The sequence below is a fragment of the Protopterus annectens genome, chromosome 7.part0 (genome assembly GCF_019279795.1).
Source record: "Protopterus annectens isolate FY-2018-M chromosome 7.part0, PAN1.0, whole genome shotgun sequence".
NCBI classification, from domain to species: Eukaryota; Metazoa; Chordata; order Ceratodontiformes; family Protopteridae; genus Protopterus; species Protopterus annectens.
Window position 1 is genome coordinate 1,070,354,664 of NC_056739.1, and position 20,026 is coordinate 1,070,374,689.

Consider the following 20,026-nt stretch of genomic DNA (forward strand, 5'->3'; position numbering starts at 1 on the left):
GGTTAGGAGTTCTTATATATATATATATATGTGTGTATGTATGTTTATATATATATATATATATATATATATATATGTGTGTATGTATGTTTATATATATATATATATATGGTAAAATAGTAAAAGGGAAATTCACAGTAACTCTTCCAATAACTTGTCCATATGAAAATATGGTATGTTGAGGCTGGAGATGGTTTTGAAGAAACTGCAAACATGGATGTTGAAATGCTCAGTTATAGTTAATATAAATTTGATTTCCACGGAAACTCTGGCCAAAAGGAGTGGTTATGTATGATCCTACAAACAATTGTTGGTTACTTTTGGTCTGTTGTCCAAAAATCATGATGAATCTTCGATTTTTGGTTCATAAACAAACAAAAAAAAATAATGCTGATAGTGAAGAAATGGAAGAATCATTGAGTTTTATCTCGGACCAAGATGATGATATAAAGTCACTTAATTTCACCTCTAGATTTAATTTTGTAAATCACTCTATTTCACTTCCAGATTTGGTTTGGATGGCAAAGTGAAAGTCCTTAGTCTTCATTTATGGGTGCAGTGGTGTCCCTGATTTTTCATCTAGTAAGATTTGCAGTAGACTCTGGATGTTCACAAGGAATGATGTTGCGGCCATCTCATATGCACTCGCCACTAGGGATGGTGATGTTTTCTATTGAAAGCTTTAATGTGCTGTAGAGAAAATCTCCTGGTTGCATGTCATATTGATCATTCCCTGAAGGCTGTCTTAGAGCCTCTTAAGCACTGTTACACTAGTGTTGTAAATCAGAAGAAAGAGACTTAACAACACAGAAAAACATATTCATATGCATTTTGTAACCCCAGATAGAGAGAGGTGTAGCTGCCATTTTCATGGGTCTGCCCTTGAGAACTGCATGAGACACAACTTCCTAGTAGCACTAACTGCATTTTACGTACCTAAATATAAATAAAGGTAAAGCTTCTGACCATTTAAGACCACTTTCCTCACTCAGTTTAGAAAGGGGGGGTCTTTATAGTTAGATTTGTCTGCTCTACAGTTCCTGAAGCTTGTGGCTTTTATGGGCATTGGTATTACATTTTTGTGTTTAATGTTGTACTTATCTGCTGTATTACATGACTGGTAAAATGAGTGCCCTAATCTGACCAGCTACAGCAAGGAACACCAAATCTTTGTTTAAAGTCCTGAATAAACTTTTTATCTATGGTTGTAGCATCAATTTTAGCACAAGGTTAAGCTTCTACTCATCCAGAAAAGGCGTCACTAATGACAAGTGTGTACTTTTATATATGTGGTAGTTCATTAAAGTCCCAGTGAAGGTACAAAATAGCCCCAACGGCTTTGACGTCTTTAAGATGAGGGCCATGCCAATCATTTGAAATTTGGTTTATTAAGGCATTTTCACCCAAATGAAAAGGTAAGTGGCAAGCTTTAACCAAATGATTTCAGAAATTTTGTGGAGCTTAACAACCGCACATCCTTGTGGTGCCATAAAACATCTGGAGAATGGCTGCAGGCATCACAGATCCTCCTCACCCATTCAGAATCTTTAGTCTGATGTCAATTCCTGCAAAGAAATAATGTTAGATGTGATGTTGTCAGTCTCGCCTTTATTCTCACTTATGGGTCGGCTCCGATTACTCAAACATTAACTGGGAGAACTCCTCAAGTACAAACTCCCTTGCCCAACATTTCCTAGAATTTATAAACTCAAACGCCCTGGATCAACTGGTCAGCACCCCCACCAGAGGAGCCAACATATTGGACCTGGTCATCACCAACATGGGTGACTGGTGTTCCACACTGGAGGTCAACTCCTCTCTGGTTAGATCTGACCATAAACTAATCACACTCTGGATATCCACATTCTGCCCCCACCCCCAGTCAAAGAAACCACCTTGGAAAACTTTTCAAAAGCAAACTTCACGTTACTTAAGAACGAGGTGGAAAGTTTCAAATCCCCCATGCTAAATGATCACTCTGCCCAAGCTGCAAAATCCTTTACTAATGCACTCTACAGGCACCTACAAGAATGCATGGATTGTGCTATCGCAAGCAAAACCAAGACTCACTCCTCCAAGAAAAGAAAACAAGTGTGGTGCACCCCTGCCATAAACGAGCTGTACAATAGAAGGAGGAAACTAGTACAGAAAAATGTAAAATCCCAAGAGGGGAAGACATCCCTGATCAGTATCAGCAAGAAACTAAGATTCTCATAAAATCATCCAAGTCTAGCTTCGAAAGAAGAATTGCCAAGGACTCCAAAGATAACCACAAGACATTCTTTAGCTATGTCAAGAATCTAAGTGGCAATTCCCAGATCTGCTGGGAGTTAGTGCAGAATGGCACAAAATACACTGAACCGACCAATATCGCCAACATACTGTCAGGTTCAGTGCAAACTTCACCCCCCTCTCGCCCCCAAAAAGGCCCATAACCATACCAGAAGAATGTAGTTCCCCTGAAATCACAGGCACTCAGGTTAAAACAGCCTTCTCCAAAGCCAAAAACACAGCATCAGTGGGACCGAACATTGTCCCAGGCTGCGTCCTACATGAGCTCACAGATGAACTAACCCCTCACCTAAATACACTGTTCAAACTCGGCCTCTCCACAGGCTACGTGCCCATAGAGTGGCGCACAGCAATGGTTATTCTGCTCCACAAAGGTGGAGCCACAACAGACCCCGGGAACTATCACCCTATAAACCTGACTAGCTTGGTCTGCAAGGCTGTGGAGCACATCATCATGAATCTCATTCACAGAGACATTGGGAACCTCCGAACACTGGACCCTTCCCAGTTCGTCTTTGTTAAGGCCAGATCATGCCTGCTAAACCTGGTGGACTTCTTTGAGACAGTTACCAAGGCTATAGATGAGGGAAAGGTGGTCCACACAGCCTACCTAGACCTCACAAAGGCCTTTGACACCATTCCCCATTCTGGTATTATAGACAAGTTCACCAGCCTGAACATAAACCCCTATGTCACGAGATGGGTTGCCAACTGGCTGACAGACAAAACCCACATGGTAAGAGTTGCGGGAGCTAGGTCTGACTCTAAACCGGTTACAAGTGGCATTCCCCAGGGCTCAGTCCTAGGACACCTCTTGTTCGGCATATACTTCTCAGAGGTACAGGCAAGTACAGGAGGACTATGGCTGACCAAGTTCGCAGATGACTGCAAACTAGGGGCTATAATTGACTCTCCGGCTGACACAGACATCCTCCAAAAGGGGCTCACTGAGACAGATACCCGGTGTCAAAACCATGGCCTCAAGCTAAATGTCAAAAAGTGCATAGTCATCCCCTTTGGAAAAAACAAAGTACCCACAAATTACCACATAGGTGGTAGCCCTCTAAATACTGAAGATGAAATAAGGTATCTGGCGACCCAAGTAGATAGTAATCTCTCCTTTGATAATCACATTGCCAAAGTGGTTAGAAAATCCTTCTGTGTGGCCCACCTAATCACAAATGGGTTTGCTTCCAGATCAAAAGAGGTCATTGTGCCCCTCTACACATCACTCATCAGACCCATCATAGAGTACAACACCCCATTTGGGATGTACCTTGCAAGACTCCTGCAACAGCTGGCAAGACCACAGAAGTACCTCACCAAGAGGATCACTGGCCTCAATCAGATGCCCTATGCAGCTCGACTGAAGAAACTCCAGCTGTACTTGGTTGCATACCGCCTACTCAGAGGTGATCTCAACCTGACATACAAGGCCATGTCCAACCCAGAATTGATGGACATGCTCCACCTAAAGAAAACCATATCCCCTCGAGCCACACGCCCTAGGGATCCAGACTTCACCACAATAAATAGGACGTGCTGGAGGGATAGATTCCTGTCCCAGAGACTTCCCATGCTCTGGAACAAGATTCCAATCTACATTAGGCAGAGCTTCTCACTAACACTCTTAAAGATAAATCTTGACAAGTGGATGGGAAACAGGAAGTTTACCCCGTGGATCACTTCAGTGGCTCTGCTGGACAGAAGCACAGGGAACTAATCTAAGGGGGTGGCGAAAGCCAACACATTCCGGCTAGGCTTATAAATGCCTGTGGGCAGATAGCCTAGTAACTGCCTATGAACCTATCTGACTCGGCCATTTCTCCAGCTTGAGGTCTTCAGCAAAGCTCATGAGCCTCATTCTTTACCCATAATACATTCCCTTAGTTACCCCAGATCTCATAGAGAAGAGATTCATCAACTATAGCTCTGTGCTAAGTACATAGTTTTCTTGACTATTTTGTTAAAAAAAACTTTCTCCTTTTATTCTTAAGTACTTGTTCAATTAGTCCTCTATTTTACTTCTTACCCAGCTCTTTCCCTTATTAGATGTCTGTTTAAGTTAGGGGACTAGGTGTCTAGGAATGTCAGATTTAGTTAGAGGACGTTGCTTATGTTATATATTTAATCTTATTTGCCCTTTCATTTAAAAAAAAATAGTATTTGTGTATTTCTATTTTTTGACCTAAGATTAGATTTTTTAGGTTACTGTTTGTATGTGTGTGCATGAAGTCTGTTTAAATTAGAGGACTTTCTCTTTACTTGGAGTGACTGTTTGTATTCTTGTCTTTCTCTTTCTCTTCTTTCTAATCATGTCCCAGAAACAGGAAAGCAAGCCTTTGGTCTTCAAAAAGTGTGAAAAATGCAGTAAGAAAGTGCCCCTCAGCGATCACACAGTGTGTGTGTGTGTATTGTTTTGAGCCTCTTCATCTGCAGAAGTCTTGTTCCATTTTCCACAACTTCATCCAGCGGGCATTTATGGAACATAAAAATAAACTCATTTTGAAAGACCTTTTGAAATCACCTTTCTCTGAGGCTATATCTCCTGAATCTTCAGAAAAACATACTAAAAGGCCTTCATCGCAGCCGAACTCCTAGTCGGAGCCAGTGCAGAAGGCTCCGAAATTGACTGATCTGAATGCTCTTTCTGAGTAGACATCTCTTCCTGGTTCCAAAACTCCCTTGGAGTGGAAAATTTCATTGGCACCGACTACTTCCACTGAACAAAGACATAGGAGCTGACCTCCTTGTATTGAGAAGATTTCTTCTCGGCTCTCTTCTCCACTACTAGCTACATCAAGGTCACCTACCCTGTCCACTAGGTCTACCATTAGTTTATCTGATTAAGACATGGATAAGGGTCATAGAGATACTTTTGAGGACATCTGCTTTGGCCAAACGTTTGTTGGATCCTGAGCCCAAAGGAATCTGGCCAGACTCAAACCCCCTCTTTTGTTACAGTTCCTCCTCCAGTCCATCCCCCTGCTTCGGAACTGGAAGATTCTGATATCCAGGTTGTGTCTGTGTCTGGTCCAAGACCCATACCTTCCTCCGATCCAATATCTGCCCTTAGTGTCTCTGTGCCTTCGGCGCAGGAGATCTCTAGGGGCAGACACTCCCCTGTCGGGTCCGTGGAGACTTTTCCGATCTCTTCAGATCCAGCTGTGCCTCTGGAGGCCTCAGCACGGGTGAGTTCGGCTCCTACCTCTGCTTTGGAGCTACTCTCTTCTGTTCTGGAGATTCCTTTGATTCTGTCAACATGTTTGTCATATCTTGAGAGTTCTTCGGAGTGGGGGAGGGAAAACGTGTCAGAGTGCCTCCTTGGCCCGCTTCAAAAGGAAACTTGATGACTGGATGGGAGATAGAAATTCACCCCGGGGATCATGTCGGTCGCCCTGCTAGACAGTGGTCCAGGGAAGTAAATATTGTGGGAAGAAATATCCAGGGAAATTTTATGGCTAGGCTTGTATACGCCCTAGGGCCAATAGCCTAGTACCAACCTACGAGGAGGGCGTTGACCACTTCGCAGTCTGGGACACAATCTATTTCAGTTATTTCTCCCTCTTCAGTTGGGGTGTCTTTGTCTTCTCACAGGCCTTTGCCACAGGTCCGCAGACACGTTAGGCCTCGGGATGTACCTCAGGGTACTGCCCCCTCTTCCAAAACCTGTCCAGATTATCCCACTGAAGAGGTCCCTCTGAAGAGGCCATGCAGGAGGAAGCATCTTGAATCATGGGAAGAGTCTATCACATCTGACACTGATCTCGATGAAGCAGAAGGGTCCCTATGATCACCTCCTGAAGGTGTCTTTTTTGGAGACATCCTAGAAATATTAAAAGAGAGAGGTAACTGGCAGTCCTCCACCCCTTCAGCTGAGGCCTTTGCGTCTCACCCATCAACTTCTTGGGTTACTCCTCTTTTCGAAGGCCTTGTCAAATTAATCTCGTGAAAGGCTTTGGAGACCCCAGACACCATAGACCCTACTCCTAGGAAGCCAAATAAATACATTACTGCCCCAAAAGAAAAAAGTTTTCTAACAAAGGGTGTAGAGATTGATGCCATGGTCATGGTGGCAGCCACTAGGAAGGAACTCCCTGAGATTAGTTCCTGTATCCATCCTCCTAATAAGGGACTCTAGGACTATGTATAGGTATGGGAAGCACACCTTTGAATCAGCGACCTTTGCTTTGTGGCCTCTGAATTGTCTCACTCTCTTCAGTAGACTGCAGAGGGACCTGATTAAGGAATTATTACACTCCCTCCAAGGGGCTGTAGCTGAAGCAGCGGCAGAGAAAGTCAATGCTCAGCTTGCTACCTTTAATTCAGTTGTTAACTCGTCAATGAGGCTCATTTCTTATGCATCGGATGGACCGAGTAGGGCAGCAGGCTTGGGTATCTCTGTTAGGAGGCAGGCCTGGATGTGTCTTTGAGATTTTGTGGAGCCCTTCAAGTCTTCCTTCATTAACGCTCCCTTTGACAACTATTCTCTTTTTTGGTCAAAAGTGAAGGAAATGCTCACCAGTTGTGAACAAGAGGGAAAGGCCTTGTCTGCCGTTGGAGTGTGTTTTTCCACTCCTGTTTTTCCCTATTTTCCTAAGAGTCCAAAAGATAATAGGAAAATGTGGTTCACAAAATCTGAGGTCTTACCAAGACACACAAGGTGAAAATTCCCCCAGAGGCAGAGGAGGGAACAATAACGGAAGATGCCACCCTCACAGCAGAGGTCTGCAAAACCATGGCTCCAGAGAATCTTTTCTTTGTAGACCTTCCAGTGCTCCTGAAGGAGTGCCCAATTGCTCACCTCTGGAGACAATTGGGGGGTTGATTATCCTTGCACCAAGAAACCTGGCTAAAGATAAACAACAAATAGGTGCATGACATAATATCCAGAGGATACATCATTCCCTTCTCTTTTCCTAACCCCAAAAACAAAGTAGTTCCAGATGTTCCACCCAGTCAAAAGGAACAAGCAACTATAGAAGTTTGAAAGTGGTCAATCTTGGAACGTCCAGTGTCTCACAAGATTATGATAACCAATGCCTGCAAAAAAGATCACTCACCTTCAGTACCTTGAGGCCATCCCTTCATTCCTCCTCAACCTCTGGCCTTCATGACCACTGATGCTTCCCAGATTGGGGGGGGGGGGGGGATTTGTTCAGGAAGACCGTTCAAAGCATCTGGCAAGATCACTATGCTGACTTGCATATAAATGTCCTCCAGATGAGAGTGGTGCTTTTAGCATTGCAAGCGTTCCAGGACTCTCTTCCTCTGGGAACAATAGCAATCCAGATGGACAACATGTCTGTAGTATGGTATATAAACAAACGGGGGGGGATCCAGATCGTACCCACTTTGTCGAGAAGCTCTCAGGTTCTGGCATTGGGCAATAGCCTCCAACTGCTTTCTGATAGCAGCGCACATCCTGGGGAAATCCAGCATTATTGTGGACAAGCTGAGCAGAGCCATTCCATGGCTGCATGAGTGGTCCCTCAATCAGAAAGTTAGGTTAGTGAACTTCCGCAGTTGGGGCCAGCCTTGCTGTGACCTTTTTGCATCACCCAAAAATGCCAAATGCAGCAACTACTTCACCCTGATCCTTCCTACGGGGGAGTCACCAAAGGATGCTGTTCATGATTGCCCCCCCCCCCCTGAGACTTCTTTACACTTTCCCTCCGATTCCTCTAATTCCAAAGTTTATACAGAAAGCGAATTTGTTGGAGACAGCTATTATCCTAATTGCTCCCTACAAGCCTCATCATATCTGGTTCCCCTTTCTTCAGCCTCCTGTTCGAGATGAACCCTGGATTCTGGACCCAGTTTCAGACCTCTTGACACACCCATCAGGAGTGGATCATCCCAATCTAGACACCCTAAATTTGACAGCTTGGCTTCTCCAGTTCCCCTAATTGCAGGTTTCCATCCCCCTCCTTCCCAGTCAGGTATATTATATTATCTCATAAAGCATCTACTTGAAAACTTTACTAAAGCAAATGGAAGAAATTTGTTGTATGGGCAAACTGAAAAAAATAGACCCTTTTACAGCACCAGTTCATTCTGTTTTACAGTTTCTGTCAGAGATCTTCAATGATGGAGCAGTGGCAGATTCGGTTAAAGTTCGACTATCTGCAGTTTCTAATTTTCATATAGGAGAAAATGACTGTCCTGTCATGTCACACAGACTTTGCAGAGCTTTTTTGAAGGGCACTGTTATGTTAAAACCTCCATATAAACATCCAGTGTTTGGGGAGAGACATTTCCATTTAATTGTCCTGTTAACAAAATTCTGTCATGGGTGCAAATAGAAAAGGCTGTTACTAATGACCCATCTTCTCTTCAAACACTGGAGCTATCATCAAAAAGGAGCAATTCAGGATTCGATAATGGATCATCTTTTAAGTCTGATCTGGGAGAAAGCACAGTTACCTACAACAACACAATTATAAGGCTCTGCTTTGTCTGCTGTGAAAATTAACAGGGTTAAGTGATGGACATCTAACAATCTGAAAAGAAGGGTCATTAAGCAGAGATGATTCATATCTAGGCAATGCAGATAAATTCTGTGTCTTGGTTTTTAATAGCAGTGCCTCTACAGAACGTGAAACTGCCACATGGGTCTGGTGCCAGAGAGTCACATCAGCCCCCATTTCTACTAAGTGCTCCGTCTCGGCTACCGCCCTAAGGTAGTGTGGGAGGCTGGTGCTGCATGATCAAGATTTGTACTAAAAGATGCAAGAGGTCTAAAACTATTATTTCTAAGTTATGCTGATAATTATAATGCTACTTTTTCCTTTCACAACAAACCAAGAGCATATTTTTGGAGTAGAATGGTAATTTAAGTGCAGGAGGGTTTGAAGGTAGGGTTTTAGTTGAATAAAAGCTTGATCTGATGTTATATCTTTATTCATCACCACAGGGTCTAGGATCCGACATCGGATCCAAGCTGGCAATATTCAGCAGACAGATCCAAGACTCTGACTCCTGTCCCACAATGCCCTGCTGCCCTCTAATTCCCAGATCTCGTTTGCCACGCTTCCTGTGCAGACGTGTGTCCTCTGGCTGGTTAAGTAAAAGTTTGTACTTTTTATTTTTCTTCTCTTAGCCGTGCAATCCCTTCCACCTTGAAACAGAGATCTCAGTCAGCTCCGAGACCTTGGATCCATTCCGCGGAGCCTGGCAGTAGGTCAGGGAGGTCTCCCTCCAAGTCCACCCAGTCCTCTTCCTCCTCAAGATCTTCCAGGAGTCTTCTGCCCTCAGAAATGGACAGGATATGAGTTTTCTCAAGGCCCAGATAGAGTTGGGTCTGCTGGCTTCTCCTGCCCATCTGTCCAGGCCCCCCCCCCACAAACTTCTTGTTCTTCTCATCCAACCCCATTGGGTTTGGATTCTAGGGACCAGGCAGATTCTGGTGAGGCCAAGTATTCCCCCTTCTCATCTCTGCTGGGTTCCCTGGCTTAACCTGTTCCTTCACCCTCGGAATGGGGTTAGCCTCATACTAAAGTGGTTGATGCCAGCTCCACGGGGAGGGAGTCTTGTAACATTTGTTCGGACAGATCCCTTCCTCTCGGTGCTTCAGCCTTTGATAGCTCTGGGCAGGTATCATTAGGGGTTTGGGAGGCTGTTTTCAGACATGTTCCTTATCTCCGGGAGACTTCTACCTCGGATGTCGGGGATGGGCCTACTTGCAGCCCCTTGGCTTTCTGGATGGTAAGAGGACCTTCTCCAGATCTGGAGTTTCCTCTGCCACACCTCTGGGTCCCTCCCAGCATCTCTATACCTTGGCTGGTGAGGCCTCACATCCTGTCCTGGGTCAGGTCTCCCAATCGAACCTTCAGGGGGTATCCTTTCCTCTGGGAGTCCCTGTCTCTTCCGACTCCTCCCCGAAGCCCCCAGCTGAGGAGGTTCATCGTAAGAGAAAGTGCAAGAGGAGGCACTTGGACTCCCCCACAGAGTCTCTCTCCAAGGATACGCACTTCAAGGAAGGAGATGGGTCCCCCAGATCTCAGCCCTATGATGTCTCCTTTGTGAGACATCCTTGAACTCCTGAAACAAAAGGGTGGATGGTCCCTTCCAACCCCTGTCTTCAGAGGCATCCGTATTTTTGAAGGCCTTCAGGATGGGCCCGTCTACCCTTCTGGGTGTCCCCCCCTGCTGACAAATTAGTGGATCTAATCACCAGCAGGGCCTGGAAGCAACTGGATGCAGTGGTTCCTGTTCCAAAGAGGGACGGCAAATTCCTTACTCCCCCAGTGAACTATTTCTTCTGGAGCAAAGGCGTACCAGTCAATGCCATCATATTTGCAGCCTTGAAAAATGAGCTTATCAAAGTAGAGCTGCACAGGCCATCCTCCAAACAGGGAGTCCCAGGTGATAGACCTTTTTAGGAAGCGGGTGTACGCCTCAGCTACCATTTGACTGAGAGCAACAAACTATTTGGCACATGTTATCCGCCTGCAAAGGGATTTGGTCCCAAGAGTTTCCACCTCCCTTGCAGAGTTATTGTCGGTGGAAAACCTCAAGCAGGTGTCTCCCAAGCTATCTACTCTGACCTCCCTCATGAATTCCTCGATGAGGTTAATCTCCAATGCTGCAGAGGCTACCTCTCAAGCTGCTGGGACAGGCATTGCCTTGCATTTTCATGCCTGGCTACGCCTGTACTGGTTCGCAGAGCCCTTTAAAGGCATCGTTTATTAATGCTCCCTTTGATGGTTCCACCCTCTTTGGACCTTCATAAAGGACACTTTGACCCGCAGTGAGCAGGAAGGGAAGACTCTGTCTGCAGTAGGGATCAAGCTTTCGGCTCCCCAGAGGTCCTTCTTGAAGACCCAACAGGGAACCAGAAAGATGTGGTTCCATAAAGTGCAGTCTTCCTTTTGCGACACTCCTGACGAATCTTCCTCCAGAGGCAGTGTGAGAAGTTTCAGTGGATGACTATGTCCTCAAGGTAGGGGGGGGGTCTGCTAAATCAGGGCTCCAGGGAACCCATCTCTGAGCAGTACTGTCAGCGCTTCTGAAGCATTGTCCAACTGCTCTGTCGGGGGTCACATTTCCATACACCCACTAGCCTGGACAAACATCACTTCTGATAAGTGGGTGTTAAATATTGTTTGCAGGGGCTATTTCATATTCTTTTCGGAACCCCCTCCAGCAAGTCATTGCCTCCCGGATATTCCACCCATTCAGAAGGAGTTGGCCTTCAAATAAGTTCAACTTCTTTTAAAAAGAGCCATCCAAGAGGTCCCAGTAGGACAACGAGGATCCGGCACTTATTCTCGCTTCTTTTTAATGCCAAAAAAGACCAGGGAACCTTCATCCTATTCTGTATTTCAGTGAGCTCAATCGCTGCAAATAAATCAAAGTTCTGGATGGTCACTGCCCACTCTATGCTGCCCTTTTGCGCAAGGATGATTGGATGTGCGTTGTAAATCTCCAGGACGCCTACTATCACATCAGAATAGACAAGTGTTCCAGGACACATCTTCGCTTCCAGCTAGGATCCAATCATTACCAGTTCTCAGCCCTACCCTTTGGTCTCACCACAGCCTCCTGGTTGTTTACCAAATGCATGCCAGTGGCAGTGGCTCACCTGCATCTGCAGAGTTCCATGTCTTTCCGTACCTCAGTGATTCACTCCTCACGTCACCTTTGAGGCATCGACTGACCCAGGCAATTCAGTATGTTATCCCCCTCTTCTGTCATCTGGGGATAACCATCAGCCTGGCAAAATCCAATCTGATTCCCACTCAACAGTTGAAGTTCATAGGAGTTCAGGTGTTTCGGAAATTGCGACTTTGCCTCTGTGCAGAATGCACTTGATTCGGGAACAGGTCAAACAGATATTAGACCTGTCACATGCCCAGGTTTGTTTGGTTCTTCTGGCTCTCAGCTCCATGGCCTCAGATATTATTCTTGCTCCTCTGGCCAGGTACCACATGCTTGTGTTACAGTGGATTTTAGCTGTCCATTGGTTGGCTCTTCTTCATCCTCTGCCTATGACCATAAAACTGACGTCTGTGTGCAGACGTCACCTCCAATGGTGGCTTCAGTCACAGGATCTCTCTAGGCAGGCCTTTCTCTCTCCCTCTGCCCAAAGCCACAGCACCATGGATGCCTCCCTCCTGGGGTGGGGGGGCATTTTTAGGGAATACAGTCCAAGGCACATGGTCCCCAGTCGAGACCAAGTTGCACATAAACCTTTTAGAGACGAGGGCTGTTCTTTTGTTACAAGCCTTCCAGGACTGCCTCCCTCTAGGGACAGTTTGCAAATTAAGACAGACAACATGGCTGTCATCTGGTATATCAACAAACATGCTCTCACCCATTGTGCAGAGAGGCTGTGGGGAATGGGCTATGTCCTCCGGCTGCTTCATTATTGCAAAGCACATACGGGGATTCCAACATGTTGGCTGACAGGCTCGGCATATTTATCTTGAATCCTCATAAGTGGTTCCTCAGTTCTTCAGTGATGAGTCAGATTTTTGACTGTTGGGGTCAGCTGTGCTGCTACCTTTTTGCCTCTCCAATCAGCCACAAATGCAGCAGGTATTTTGGCTTGATCCCTCCTCAGGGGAAGTCACCAAGGGATACTGTAGAAAGTTCGGTGCCGAAGGACATCCCTTATCCTTACTGCCCCTTTCTGTCCTCATCAGCCGTGGTTTCCTGTCAGGTCTCATCTAAAGTATCCATCTTAGATACTGGAATCCCCATCAGAATCTGATTTCTCATCCATCAGGGCTTCCTCTTCCAAACCTTTGGACCGTCTGTCTAACCATATGGTTACTCCAGTTCCTGTGATAATTAAACAGTCCAGGCTAGTGTCCCCCATTAAATGCATCATTTTGGCCTCCCAAAAAACCTGCTACCTGAAACGTGTACAGCAGCAAGTGGAAAAGGTTTTCAATCTGGGCCAGAAGCAACAATCGGGATCCTTTTTCTGCTTCGGTTTCAGATGTACTTTTTTGTTTTTGCCTTCCCTTTTCCAAGAGGGAGCAAGTTTTTCCACTATTAAGATTCAGTTGGTGGCAATTTCCAATTTTCAAGAGAGTTCTGAACCTACTTTTTCATCTAGGCTTTGTAAGGCTTTTATGAAGGGGGTCTTTCCTGCTTCATCCTCCAATTAAGGACCCTTCACCTCCTTGGGACCTCACAATGCTTCTGCAATCTCTGAGTCCCTTTGAACCTGCTAGTTCCTGTGATCTCAAATTTCTGTCATGGAAGGACAGCCTTCCTGTTCGCTATCACTTCAGCTAGGAGGGTCTCAGAATTGCAAGGTCTTACCATTACTCCTCCTTACATGACTTTTCACAAGGACAGGGTCTGTCTGAGAGTGAGCCTCCTCCTTCTTATTCAGTTGGTCTGCCTTAAACGTATTCAGCTTCCAGTGTTCTTCCCCAGCTATTCTAACAGAGGGGAGTATAAGCTTCCTACCTTAGATGTTCACTGACAGCTTCGGTTCTACTTGCATAGGACGAAGGATTTTCGTAAGTCAGAGCAGATTTTTGTGGCCTTTTCTGATAGCAGATGTGACCTTCCAGTTTTTAAGGTCACTATTTCTAAGTGGGATATCTAGCTGCATCTCTATGGTTTACAACCCGAACCACCTGGAGGTTCCAGGTCTTAAGGTCCATTCTACTAGATCTGTAGCAACTTCTTCAGCCTTTGTAGCAAGGCTTTTTATTGATGATATCTGTGCTGCTGCCATTTGGGCTAATCCTCACACCTTAATATCCTATTACAAGCAGAGCTTGATTTCTAGGAGTAGGGCTTCTTTTGGCTCCACAGTGCTCCGGCATGTCCTTCAGTGAGGGCTCCCAGGATGTATGGTAGCTGTGGACTCTGACCATGTGGTGATGAATGAAGATATGGATAACATTTGTACTTACCATAACTTTGTATCTGTGTTATCCTGCGTCTTCATTCATCACATTTCCCACCCACCATCCCCCTATCTGGTTTGATCGCGGAGGAAGTTGGAGTGGTTTTCTCTCGGCCTTGGTAGGTGTAGTGTCAGGATTATTTTACCAAACTTGATCTGGGGATTAGAGGGCAGCAGGGCTTTATGGGAGAGGGAGGAGTCAGAGCCTTGGATCTTCCTGTTTAATGATGCTGGCTCAGATCCTTGACTCTGTGGTGATGAATGAAGATGTAGGATAACACAGATAGTAAGTACATAACACTCTTTCATTGCGGTCTTGCCAAGGTAAAGGTTCGGCGGTATCTTTCTTAACTAATTCTAGTAATGTTTTTTATACTACTGAGACGTTAGAAATCCATTGTCATCAGAAACCTGTCAGCCCCAGGAAAGCTCATAATCATTTTAATGTGGTGAGATGTGGTGCAACTTGTGTTGCATCAATGAGAGAAGGCAAAATCTGCCTGAAACATTCTGAAATAAGATGTCCTGAATATTGAATATGAGACCTCCACACCTGCAGTTTGTCCTTATTAACTTTAAATCCTAATTCTTCAAGTTTGATTAAAAGAAAGATAGTATCCTGTTTGCAGTCATGAAGAGATTTGGAAGATAACAGTAAGTCATCTATGTACTGAATTAGAGTAGTGCGATATGGAAATTCGGTCTTGTCTATTTCCTCATTTCCGTAGAGAAAAGAATTGGTGATTCAACATACCCTTGTGATAATCTAGCCTAAATGTACTGTTGTCTTTTATATGTAAATGCAAACAGAATACTGGTTGTCTGGGTGTACAGGAATAGAAGATAAAGCAGAAGAAATAGCCATCACTGAGAAGGGAGTGGCAGTTGATAGGATAGAACTCAGTAGTGTAGAAGGGTTAGGAGCTACAGGAAAAGTTGGCGCTACTATGGTGTTAACTGCTCATAAATCTTGTACAAGTCTTTAAGTGTTTCTTTGTGGTTTCTTGACTTGTAGAATAGGTGTGTTACATGGACTTTGCGTCGAACTATTATACCTCATAATGCAGACATAAGTTAATTTTCTTTCTCTGCCCCAGCAAACAAGGATTATTAAACTACCATAGGCAGGAGCTCGCCAGGTTTTAAGATTATTTGCACAGATTTAAAGGGACAGCATTTCGTACAATAAAAGCATGTTGTTCTTTTAGCAGATCAATCTGAATAAGAACAGGTTGTCTCTCTGGGCATTCTAAAGGAACTCCAGTCACTCCCACTCCACAAACTGTTTTGGTGGTAAGTGGGAAATTTTCAGCATTTATTGAAATAATCATAGATATAGTTGCTCCTGTGTCATTGAGAAAAGGGAGAGATGAATTTTGCACTGAACCATTGATAAAAGGACCTTCTTGGTCAACTGGTACCAAGGGAAATAACTGTGGTTTCTCTTCATGGCTGTCCTAATGAGGCTGCTTCCACATGGTACTCCATACAGGAGGATGTCTTTCTGCTTGCTTGTAGCATTTGGACATTCAGTGAATTTCTCTGTTGTAGAGAAAGTAGGCATTCATTTTGCAAATGTGCAGGCTGATCACAATTGAAACAGTTAAATACAGTTCACCTTATGGTGATTGCGAATAGCATAGGAGGGTAATAATAGAGTTGATTTTGTCCTGGAGTTTGTGCCTTGAAGAACCATAATTTACCTTTGCAATTCCTTTTCCCTTTCCCCTTCCCCGTGAGTCAGTATCGAACTGTTGGAACTGAACTTCTACTAACAATTTTTTTTTTGCTCTTTCTCTTCTCTGAGTATATTATCTGATGCATATTGTACTTGATTAACAACTTCATGAATGCCTAAACTTGGTCAGTTTAAACAAATCTTTTAGATTTCCTTTTGAATTGATTGTAGTATGCCTTGTAGAAAAGCAGCTGACAGCCCACTGGCTGCCATTTCTTTAGGTTCTGAATGTTCAGGTAGTGTGGCTGAGTGATTTAAGGCACTAGATTTAGGCTGCAGTCTCTCTGGAGGTGTGGGTTCGAACCCCACCACTGCCAGCTTAAGGATTTGAGCTGCTGTCAAGTGTTTTGTGGGAAGTTGGCACAGTGGTTAAGGTGTTTACCTTACAGACACAAGGTGCAGGGTTTAATTCTCACATGGGGTAGTTCGCTAGGCTTAAAATGGCCCACGAGGGCAGTTAGCCTAATACTAATCTATGAACCTATGTCCAGAAAAGGCTTCAAATGCATCTGCCATGCATTGTAAATAAGCATAAATAGATTGTCTTTATGTACAATGGCCTTAATTCTTACCCAGTTAGGTGTTGGAGGCATGCTGTAGAAATAGCTTTTAACAAGTTATTTTTAGTGGCAAAAAATCCATTCTCTGTGTGCTTTGAAATATTATCACATATATCTCATTTTCCCAAGTATCGCTTAATCTAGGTCTCACCTTCTCCCCTCTTTCTTCAAAGCAGTCAGTCACTACAAATGCTTGTGGAGCAGTTTCAGAAGGGATAAAAGTGCAAGGTGTTTAGGACACCAAGGACAGATGCAAGCACACAAATGTAAAGGAGATGCTTGCTCTGCTAAAGGCACTGAACCCTGTGAATCATCTCTGGTCTCTAGGACCTCTTCAAGTTGTGAGGCAGACACCGCAGTCATGTGGTAAATCATCAAGCAAGGGGGAACCAGGCCTGCTTCTAAGGATCCAGAGTGAATGGCAGGCCTTCACTCAGAGTTTGTTTAGTGCTGTGATGCCATTGAAACATCCCCAGGGAGTTTCTTTTCCAGCCACCCTTGGTCCTTTACCCCTCTTAGAAGACCAGATGAGGAATCCCTTGATTACACTTCTCAGATACCCTGTCCTTCGGATTATGGATCTGAGGAAGAGGATTCTACCAGTCCTGTTATGCCGTTTGAAGAGATTTCTTTTGGGTACACAATCTCCAGGATGATTAACTTCTTTAAGTGGGATTGTGCTTAGTTTTCTGAGGTTCATAAAAGATGTTATGAGTTGTTGCAGATGGAGTCTCGCAAACCTTCTGCTGTGCCTCCTGTTTTGGCTGCCTTGTTGGATGCATTTTCAAATGCTTCTAAGGCTCCAGATTCCCAGCCCCCTGCTACTAAGAAACCTGATAGGTTCTATAGGGTGCCTGAGGACTGTAAATTTTTGAGTAAGTGTCCTTCTGCTGACCCCTTGACTGTGTCTGTAGTTTCTGACAAGCCCACTCAATTACTTCCTTCTCCCAAGTTACTGCCTTCTGATAAAGATAGTAGGATTATGGAAAGCCTGGGCAAAAAGGTTCGTACCTCTGCTACCTTGGCTTTTAGAGCTGTTAGTTATCAAACCCATATGTCCAGGTATATGTTGGCTTTCATATCTCAGGCTGTCAGATTATTTCTAACTTTCCAGACTCTGAGTGTAAAAAACCTGCCCTTTCCCTGTTAGGAACTTCCTCCCAGGTGGCTCATCATTCCATCAAGTGTAGTTATGATGTACCAGATGCATCTTCTAGGGCTGCTGCTTTTGGATCAGTGATGAGGAGGTATCCTTGCTTTGGCTTCAACCTTTGCCTGATGATGATATAGGTTCATAGGTTCATACTAGGCTATCTGCCCTAGGGCATTTATAAGTCTAGCCAGAGTGTGTTTGGCTTTCACCACCCATTTTAAATTAATTATGCTATGCCCCTTTTCGAGGTTAGTATACTGTGCCTCTGTCTAACAGTGGCACAGAAGTGATAACCGGGGTAAACCTATGATCCCCCATCCACTCATCAAGATTCCTCTTGAAGAGAGTCAATGAGGGACTCTGCCTAACCTGGACTGGGATTTTATTCCAGAGTGAAGGAAGCCTCTGGGTTATGAATCTGTCCCTCCAGCATGTCCTATTTATTTCAGTGCTGAGGTTCAAGTCTCTCGAGCGCGTAGCTCGATGGGATTTGGATTTTCTGAGGTGCAGCATGTCCATTAATTCTGGATTGGACATGGGTTTATTCGTCAGGCACAGATCGCCTCTGAGCAGGCGGTATGCCACTGAGTAGAGCTGGAGTTTCTTTAACTGGGCAGCATATGGCATCTGTTTGAGCTCTTTGATCCACTTGGTGAGGTACTTTTGGGGTCTTTCCAGTTGCTGCAGGTGTCTGGTAAGGTACATCCCAAAAGGGGCATTGTACTCAATTATGGGCCTGATGAGGGATGAGTAAAGAGGCACAATGACATCCCCTGATCTAGATGTGAATCCCTTCATGATTAGGTGGGCTATATAAAATGTTTTTCTAACCACTTTGGCCACATGGTTGTCAAATGAGAGATTGCTATCAACTTGGGTCCTCAGGTCCCTAATTACTTCTTCCGTACTTAATGGATTACCACCTATGTGGTAATTTGTGGGCACTTTGTTTTTGCCAAAGGGGATGACTATACACTTTTTGGCATTTAGCTTGAGGCCATGGCTCTGGCACCAGTTGTCTGTTCCTATGAGGCCCTTTTGGAGGATGCTTGTGTCGGCTGGAGAGTCGATTATAGCGCCCAGTTGGCCTGTACCTCAGAGAAATATATACCGAACAAGAGAGGTCCCAGGACTGAGCCTTGTGGGACGCCACTTGTAACTGGTTTGGAGTCTGACATGGCTCCAGCAATTCTAACCATGTGGGTTCTGTCCTTGAGCCAGTTTGAAACCCATCTAGTGACATAGGGGTTTATATTTAAGCTGGTGAGCTTATCTATAATGCCCAAGTGGTGTATTGTATCGAAGGCTTTTGCGAGGTCCAGGTAGGCTGTGTGAACCACCTTCCCCTCGTCAATGGCCTTGGTGACTGTTTCAAAGAAATCAACCAGGTTTAAGAGGCAGGATCTGCCCTTAACAAAGCCGAACTGGGTAGGATCCAGTGTCTGTAGGTCCCCAATATCTTTATTTATGAGGTCCATGATGATCCTTTCCATAGCTTTGCAGACCAAGCTAGTCAGGCTTATGGGGTGATAGTTTCCAGGATCCGTTGAGGCACCACCTTTGTGGAGAGGGACCACTGTTGCTGTACGCCAATCTTTGGGTACATATCCTGTGGTAAGGCTGAGATTGAACAGTAGTTTTATGTTTGGGTTTAGCTCTTCTTGGAGTTCATGTAGGACGCAGCCCGGGACACCGTCTGGTCCCATTGATGCTGTGTTTTTTGCTTTGGAGAAGGGCGGCTCTTACCTGAGCATCTGAGATGTCAGGGGGGGCAGCACTCTGCTGGGATAGATATTTGCCCTTTTGGTGGGAGAGTTTGCTGAACCTGTCAGCTAGGATGTTGGCAATGTCTGTGGGTTTGGTGTATTTTTTTGTCATTTTGGACTAATTCTGAGCATATCTGGGAATTCCCACCCAGGTTCCTAACATGACTAAAGAAAGCCTTGTGATTATCCTTAGTGTCCTGTGCAATTTTTCTCTCGAAGCTGGCCTTAGACGATTTTATAAGTGCCTGTAGTTTTTTGCTAACACTGATCAGAGATGCCTTCCCTTTTTGGGATTTTGCTCTATCATGTAGTAGCTTCCTCCTTCTATTGTATAGTTTGTTTATGGCTGAGGTCCACCAGACAGGACGTCTGCCTTTGGAGGATTGGGTCTTGGTTTTATTTGGGATTGCATGATCCATGCATTCCTGAAGGTGTTCATAGAATGTGTTTATAAAGGATTCTGCAGTCTGGGCCGTATTTTCCACAGGCCCGGGGGCTTTGATGGATTCCACCTCGGTTTTGAGGAGTGTGAAATTTGCTTTAGAGAAGTTTTTCACTGTGGTATTCTGGGCAGGGGGTGGGGTCAGGATGTGAATATCCAGTGAGATTAGTTTATGGTCTGATCTTACCAGTGAGGGATAC

At 44.8% G+C, this 20,026-nt stretch overlaps 1 protein-coding gene and 1 non-coding gene across 5 annotated transcripts in view; both read left to right on the forward strand.

Moving 5' to 3' along the window:
• SPPL2A (signal peptide peptidase like 2A) overlaps positions 1–20,026 on the forward strand; it is a 1,262,472-nt gene that overhangs the window by 1,081,677 nt on the left and 160,769 nt on the right. The gene's annotated exons all lie outside the window — the stretch shown is intronic.
• TRNAL-UAG lies at positions 16,141–16,222 on the forward strand. Its single transcript is given in 2 exon segments — positions 16,141–16,178; positions 16,188–16,222. It is a non-coding gene; the product is annotated as a tRNA-Leu (tRNA).